Source organism: Sceloporus undulatus, chromosome 2 (genome assembly GCF_019175285.1).
Source record: "Sceloporus undulatus isolate JIND9_A2432 ecotype Alabama chromosome 2, SceUnd_v1.1, whole genome shotgun sequence".
Lineage (NCBI taxonomy): Eukaryota > Metazoa > Chordata > Lepidosauria > Squamata > Phrynosomatidae > Sceloporus > Sceloporus undulatus.
In genome coordinates this window covers 314,290,539-314,298,556 of record NC_056523.1, presented here as the reverse complement: position 1 = coordinate 314,298,556, position 8,018 = coordinate 314,290,539, and the positions used below count along the sequence as shown (strand labels likewise).

Sequence of the window (8,018 nt, the reverse complement as noted above, 5' to 3'; positions counted from 1 at the left end):
CTAGTGCGTGCTTGTCACGCACTAAAGTGCCGGTCTGTAACCGGCCACAGTCTTCTTTTCTCCAGCACCTTTAACTGTTCCATATAGGGCTTGGTTTCTAGATCCTTTACCATAGATAGATAGATAGTCCCACAGATTAACAGGTCTCTGCTTTAAAATTTGTCAGAAAACAGTTCTTCATTGGAAAGTGTCCTCTGTTTGGAGATCTATACAGTCTATGTCTATGCTGAAAGAGAAAGAACAAGAAGAAAGAGAAAGAAGTGGTCTTGAGAGCTGGCCCATGCATGAGGTATGACAAAATCATCACCTCAGGCAGTGGAATGAGAGAAAAGTCCATTTGTTTTTCCTATTTTCTATTTTCCCCTCCCTGTCCACCAGGAGGGCCCCCCTCTCTCTGCTTGCTGCTATCAACAGGGCCCAGTGTCCTTATCTGAGGAATAAGCCACCAAGGAGGACTTGATTTGGCTGATGCATCAGAAAACATAGTCAGTCGTTCTCCTGCTGTGACAGACACTTGATGCCTTGCTTGGATCAGAAATGTGGGATTTTGGAGAAAAAAAGAGAAAACCTCCAGAGATCTGCAGTAGTCAGCCTAGTGTTTGCCTCTTTCTAAAGAATGAGACACTGAGGTACATGGGTAGACAAGGAGCTTGCCAGGTCCAAATGCCTTCCTCAGTTCATTGTGAGTGAACTGACTCTGGAGATTGCTTCTGCTGGAATGGTAGAAAGTGTCTCTGATGCTACCTTGTCCACAGGACCATATTTGGAGCTAGGACCATTCAGACCAAGGCATTTTGGAGTGAAGCAGTTGGTAAAAGCACTGGTATCTCTTCCTACTGCCAGCAGTGGATTATCTTGGAGTTGCCTTTTGGCAGGTGATACCTGGAGAGCAGCAGACTACCACGGTTAAAGAACTGGATGGGGACAATGGAGATCAGATTCAGATCCATACTCAATTGTGAAGTTCACACAATGGGAACCTATTATTGTCTTTCAACCCAGTCTACCTCACATGGTTCTTGTAATTATTTTTTTTTAAAAAAAGGAGAGAATGAACATGTGTATGGTCTCAGTCTCCTTGGGGAAAATAAAGGGTGTAATTGTAATGTTCAGGATAGATAGATAGATAGATAGATAACCTACCTTGTGGGGGACTTGCAAATCAAAGTGGAAAACAATACTGTCATCATCATGAATTTGTTGTTTTTTTAAAGCCAAATTTTAGAAGAATGTTTACAAAGAATGAGAGGAGAACAAAACAAAGGAAAATGGAACATACAGAGGGTATGGACAAAGGCTAGGAATAGACATTATTTAAGCTAATCAGAAACATATTTTCTTTAAATTGGCATCTATAAAATTCATGTTCATATGTATCTAAATGGCGAATCCATAACATATTATTATGAGATCCCATCTGCAGCATCTTTCACAATGCTGTCCTTCACACTTGCAAATCTCTCAAGACTTTATCACACCAGCCTGCTCTTCTCCCGCAATTGCGCTAGTTTAAGAATGGAAACATACTGGTTTGGTATCATTTTTTAATCACACTTAACACTTTGGCAATCCATGGTCGTGTGATCTGTTTTCCACACTGTCAAATGCCACCTTCCCGGAGGAGAGGTTGGAATGAGCAAGTGCAGCTGCCAACCAAAATTGCTGCAAGGGGGAGAGGAGCAGAATCATGCCTACTCTCATGAAGACAGTAATAGAATAGCAGTTAGACTGAGAGCCTACTGATGGGTTTTGCATACTTGTGCCAGTGTACTATGCTCACTAAGCATCCAGTTTCTCTAGGCATTGATTTATTTTATCCATCGCTATACATCAGGGATGGGCAACTGTGTGAAAGTAGGAGTCATATTTGTCAGGGATGATGGGAGTTGTAGCTCTTCACCTCTGGCTCTAACTCACCACCTGGTTGTGCACCACGCTGACCAGTTTTGGCCAGTGGTTATAGCTTAGCAAGAGTTACAGAGAATAGGCTGAAGACCCCGACAAACTCTCCAAGCCTTCTCACTCTTGCTTCCACAGAAGTCTTCACCCTTCTTCAGGATACAGCTGGTTCTTGTAGCTTCTCCCAAGACACCAGACAACTCAGTAGTCTTAAATAAAAGATCTACTTTATTCTACTATATACAGCTCCAAAACTATCCAACACAACAATACTCTACTCCTCACTATCCACTCTACAACCCACAAAATACATTGGGATTCATAGTCATTATTATAGTCAATGCATGGTACCACGTACCACCCACTGTTGTCTGTTTCCACCCAGTAGGCGTGTACATCATTCTCATTGGTTCTCTTGGTTCATCCTACAATTAATGATTTCATCATCTCAGCCTTGACCACTTAACAATTGTCAGGTGTGTCCAATTATCCACTTTACATTTCTTGTCCTTGGCACTCAGGACTTGTTAATTGTATTACTATTTACACCTGTGTGGTTCTCAATTGGCTTCTGCTGAGTCACCCTGACTCTCACATACATGTTTTATTTCATTTACTGTATATCCCATGCTGCTTTTTCCTTAACAATATTAGCCTCCCAGAATTGCTTAGGGAGCCACAACAACATCAACAAAAATCAACTTTATATCCCCAGATGCCTCCAAAGGCTCTTTAGGGGACAGGAGCCAATTTTGCCATGTGTTTGGGGCCTTTCTATGCCATTTTAGGCCCAGAAGAGGGTTATTTATAACATGAAGTGAGCAAAAATCACTTGCTATTTATTTCTTGTTTCAAAAAAAGGCCTTTCCTGGGCCTGAACTGGCCAAGGGGTGCAAAATGTGGTGGAAAATGCCCCTACACCTTGAGGACATTTTGGAATGCAATTTTTTAAATTCCTGAAGGACCCATGGAGCAGATGGGCTGCATTTTATTCACCCATACTATTATATATATATATATATATATATATATATCCATCCAATGCCATTTTATCATCAAGGCAATGGTGAGCTGAATTAGGGGCAGAGTCTTAAAAAAGTTTCCCTGCCTTTTAAATTATGATTTTCCGAATTGTCCAACAGGCATGGCCACTGGCTGGGGAGCTGTAGTCCAAATAGCACAGTTTCCACTGGCTGGAAGTAGAAATTGTCATTATGACACCTTTCTAGTGCACTTTGCATCTTCAAGAAAGAACCACCATTGATATATAACTATATCTTTAAAATGTGAGGAAGAAATTAGTTTGAATGTTCAAAAAACCTGGTCAAACTTTGCCACTGAAACACGTGTACTGAATGGGCAAAAGAAATATACCTCTCTCTCATCTTTCTGCTTCTCTCTCCCCCCCTACCCTAACACACACACATATATATATTCTGATGAAAGAGTCCAGCTGGAAACATATCAGAACTTGATGGTTTTGATTATAAGAATTTTGTTACCCACTTCACTGAACTTTCTTCTGTTGTCACTTAACAGAAGAAGCTGGGAGGAAAAGATATCCAGGTGGTTCCTCTTACACAGATGGTGCGGCAAGAAATGAAGAGCCAGAAGTGCCTGGAAGTATGAAGCAGATGGTAGTTCTAGCAAATCTTTCTTTTATTTGAGGGTTTTGCCTGTCCCCGTGTTCTCTTTTGGTCCCACTGCCTCGCTTCACGCCGATTTCCTGCATGCTGTGATGTAAAATAACACACCTCGGTGTAATCCGGTGTAACGCAGACAAAGTGGAAAGAAAAGGCCTCTAGGTCTCATGCAGGGAGCTCCTCCTTACCGGCTTGCTGTCAGCCCCTGCAAAAGGGCTGAATTAAATTTATTGCAAGAGATATTGGCTACAGTGTCCCTTTGTATTTGGGGTGGAAGGGAGCGGGGGAGCAGGGAGAGAATAAATAAAATTTCCTTGAGGCGCATTGATTTTCACTGCTAGCCATCTGATAGTTAGAGAGGGATCTGGGGGGAAACAAACCCTGCAGGAAAAGTGCTTCACAACTATTGAACTCACTTCTGATGGAAAGATTCTTTGTCTCTTTAAAAGAAAGTAAGTCATGTGCACACATGCGCATACATGGACGGGCACAGCACAGTGCAATTCAAGTTGGTACAGTCTGCCTCCAGTTCATATCGAAAACTGAGCAGAAGAAGGAAAGTGGCGATGGGGAGGGGAGATAAGAGAGGTGGTATTAAACATTTATCATTTGCCCGAGATACCCTTATTAAAGGGATGCAAGCTGGCTACACTAATTGGGACCAACAACAGCTTTCACCCTAAGCTGGCGCATCAAGTCAAAGTTCTCTTTGTTCATCCTTAGGAAGGAAAAAAAACAACATTTTTGTTGGAAAAAATCCAACATGGACCCTATTAGCTTCAGCTGAGAGCGAGGTGAGGTTTGATGCCGGTGGACCCAGACTGCAGGGTCTAACACACAACATGCTCCCCTCCTCAACCACCACCACTTAAAGCAAGGAGTCATTTACTTAACAGCAAGAGCTAAGGATCACCAGGGGGATTCTGTCTACCCAGGAGTTAACCCAAGTCTTTGTCACAAAGATAATCAGACCCTCCCTCCCCTCTTCCACTACCACCCCAGGAGATAGGAAGATTAGCCTCTCTCTTCAGGTGCTGGTGACCTGATTCTACAGCTACTTCTGCTGCTCCTTGCTAATTGGCAATAAAAAAAAATTCAAACCACTCAGGGTCTTTTGGCTCTGATATTTTGACATGCAAAAGTGAGCTGGATTATCTGTTGTGTGAAGTACTGCACAGAATACAACAGTGACCATACCAGGCCCTGTTACAAGAGAGCTTCTGATACACTGGTTCTCCATTCTTGGGTTCTGCCTTCTGTGCATTTACTTCACGTTAACCTCACACCTTGCTTTGAGAATCCATCTTGCTCTTGCTGGCAACAAATTAAAGGCTCTGGAACACTGCAGAGGTGGGCAAGTCATATTGGGTATGCATTTCCACTTTGATTAAGTCATGGGAAATATTTTCCCGTGACCGAGAAAAACGTATGAATGCCTTCTTAACTGCAATGTCACCACTTACTTGACTAACCGATAAATGTACTTTTGAACTTGGCAATCAAAAGCCCTGTCAGAGGAAAATATGTAGCTTAGTTTTGAAGCATCTCTACCTTCCAGTCAGTCAGAAACATCAAAAACTCATCTAAATTACATTAATAATAACCAGTGGCATGATTATTGTGGGGGCAGGATTAGGATTAAGAATTTCCTCCATAGGAACTATGCCTCTCTGAAAGAAATTTTCCTTGTGCTCCAAATCTCTGACATTGCAAAAACTTTAAATGATCATTTAAAATTTAGTTTAGATAGAATCATAGAATCATAGAGTTGGAAGAGGTACCAAGGGCTATCCAGTCCAACCCCCTGCCATGCAGGAACTTGAAGGGTTAAAACACAGCACACAGGGAAATGCTTGATGTGTGTGTGTTTGGCCATGAGCATTCAGCAGAGTGGCAAGGCTGATCAGCACAACTGAAGCTCATTGGCTCAAGAACACTTCAGTGTCCAAGTGCATGTAGCCATGGATGATGAAACATGTGTCTGGATTGCACAGGAGACACATGACATGGTTACACACCTGAACTCACTGGGTTTGGGAGACCACATGGTCTGGAGACTATATAAACCCAGGGGTTGCAAGGGATAGCTTGTGGGTTTGAAGTAGGAGTTGGATTGGTATGTTTTGGAGTTTTAGAGATCTGGTTTTGTTTTATAGCACTGTTAATAAAGAGCACTTTGGGGACTTTGTTTCTCTGGTGGTTTATCTGAAGAAGCTACAGCATCGGTTTGCTGTGTGTCCCCGGAGGTTCCTACATTGCTGCAGTTCCTGGAAGACATCCAGTTGCTGTCATCCCAATTGGACTTTGGAGCCACGCTTCAGCTTCTGGAAATTGCCAGCTCTGCTACAAGGGTCCGATTTAACCCCAGGACTCGTTTGAGTTGCTGACAGTGGTTGTTGGACCCCAGCAGTTGCGCTGACAGAACTCATAACCAAGCACCCCCAAACAGATGGCCATCCAGCCTCTGCTTAAAGACCTTCAAAGAAGGAGACCCCACTATGCCCCGAGGGAGTGTGTTCCACTGCCAAACAGCTCTTACTGTCAAGAAGTTCATCCTAAAGTTGAGCAGGTATCTCTTTTCCTGTAGCTTGCATACATTGTTCCACATTCGAGTCTCTGGAGAAGCAGAAAACAAGCTTGCTCCATCCTCAATGTTACACCACTTCAAGTACTTAAACAGGGCTATCATATCACCCCTTAACCATCTCTTCTCAAGGCTAAACATACCCAGCTCCCTAAGCCTTTCCTCATGTATCAGGAAAAAGGATAGGCAACATGGCAAACAGAATGTGAACACATCAAATAGAAGAGTTATAGAAGAGTTCTAGGTGTGCATGATTTTCAATGTTTCATTTACTGCAATGCTAGAAATTGGGAGACGGAACAAAATTTTTATTTGGGAAGGCAGCATTCTTATCCGATTGAGCAATGCCCTCATTTTGCCCTGCTAAGCTAGTGTGTCCCACAAAAAAACATGGGGCCCATTACGTTATTTTAATTATTATTGGTATTGAGCCAGAATTTCCCTGGGTACATTCCTACTGAACTGCCTTATCCCTATGCCCAAAGAGAATGAGACTCAGACAGAATGTGCCCCTGGGCCTTGCATCTCAGAGCCAGCTTCCCAATGGCCAAGAGTACAGTCAGTCTTGCAAGGCCATGTAGGTGTTTTGTTGTCCCACCTCATGTGAGTTGCCAGCTTGGAATCCAAGTAAAATTGTCCAAAGGTGAGCTTAAGGTATTGACTATTTTTAAATAAAATCTTTGAAAACTATAGGAAACTTTAGAAGGCTATCTAAATTGGTGTGTGTGTGTGTGAGAGAGAGAGAGAGAGAGAGAGAGAGAGCGTAAAACCAGGGTTCAGAAAATTTGCTCTTTTGGACCACAACTCCCAGAACTGCTGTGCTAGTTGAGGCAATCTGAGAATTGTAGTCCAAAAAGTAGTAATTCTAAACTGATTCTGAAAGTGTGATAAGTCCAGGACCTCTAATCATGGCTTAGCCTCTTCCCTGCATCATCACCCACCCAAGTCTTGGATGTTTATTGATACCAAGGTGGCTATAAATCTTAATCCTATAATAAACCATTGGTTATAATCTGAGAACACCTTGTTTTGAATTACATGAAGGCTCTCAAGCAGTTGTGCTGAGTAACCTCCTGATTTCTCTGTCTGCCTTTGAATTTTGTACAGTAGCTCCTTTGGGGAACCTTCATTTACATTTTTTAAAATGTACATTTACATCACCTCAACAATCACTGTCCTCTTCCAGCAATGTCCCAGTCTGCCAAACTTAATCTTGAATTGAAACTTATTGCAAAAGGTAACTGAAATATTTACTCATGGGCTTTTATTATCACCTCTGGCAGGGCTGCTAACACAAGCATGCAGCAGGTGTCGCATATGGAAACTCAACATAACAGAGCACCATTAGTTCATTGTGCTTGGCAATGGGGGGAAATGCAGGTCTTGCTCTCTTTCCCCACCTCCCAATCTCTCTTGTATACATGTATGTTAATGTACGTATGTATACAGAGAAGATTGGGGAAGTGGGGAAAGAGAGGCAAGGTCTGAATTTGTGGGATAAGGCCAAATTGAGTGAGTGGAATTTGGCAAGCGGGACAATAGTAACAAGACAGCAAACCTTGAAGCTTAACATTTGTCAGATACCAATACTGGATACTTATTAACCGACTGGTGATGGTTGTCAACTGGATCCCTACACCATGTTGTTGCTGCTGTGTGCCTCCAAGTCATTTTTTGACTTATGGTGCCACTAAAGTGACTATCATTGGGTTTTCTTGGCAGTTTCTTCAAGGGGGGGGGTGTCATTGCCATCCTCTGAGGCTGAGAGGGTGTGACTTGCTCAAGGTACCCATGGGTTTTTATGCTGAGCAGGGAATTGAACCCTGATCTCCAGAATCAAAGTCCAGTATTCAAACTGCTATGCCACACTGGACCTTTTTAATCCATAAATA

At 42.6% G+C, this 8,018-nt stretch overlaps 1 long non-coding RNA gene across 2 annotated transcripts in view; it reads left to right on the top strand.

Moving 5' to 3' along the window:
* LOC121922352 overlaps positions 1–3,780 on the top strand; it is a 79,556-nt gene extending 75,776 nt beyond the window's left edge. For both annotated transcript variants that reach the window (XR_006102139.1, XR_006102140.1), the window contains exon 5: positions 3,439–3,780. This is a non-coding gene — a long non-coding RNA (uncharacterized LOC121922352). The remainder of the gene's footprint in view (positions 1–3,438) is intronic.
* Positions 3,781–8,018: the final 4,238 nt, after the last annotated feature.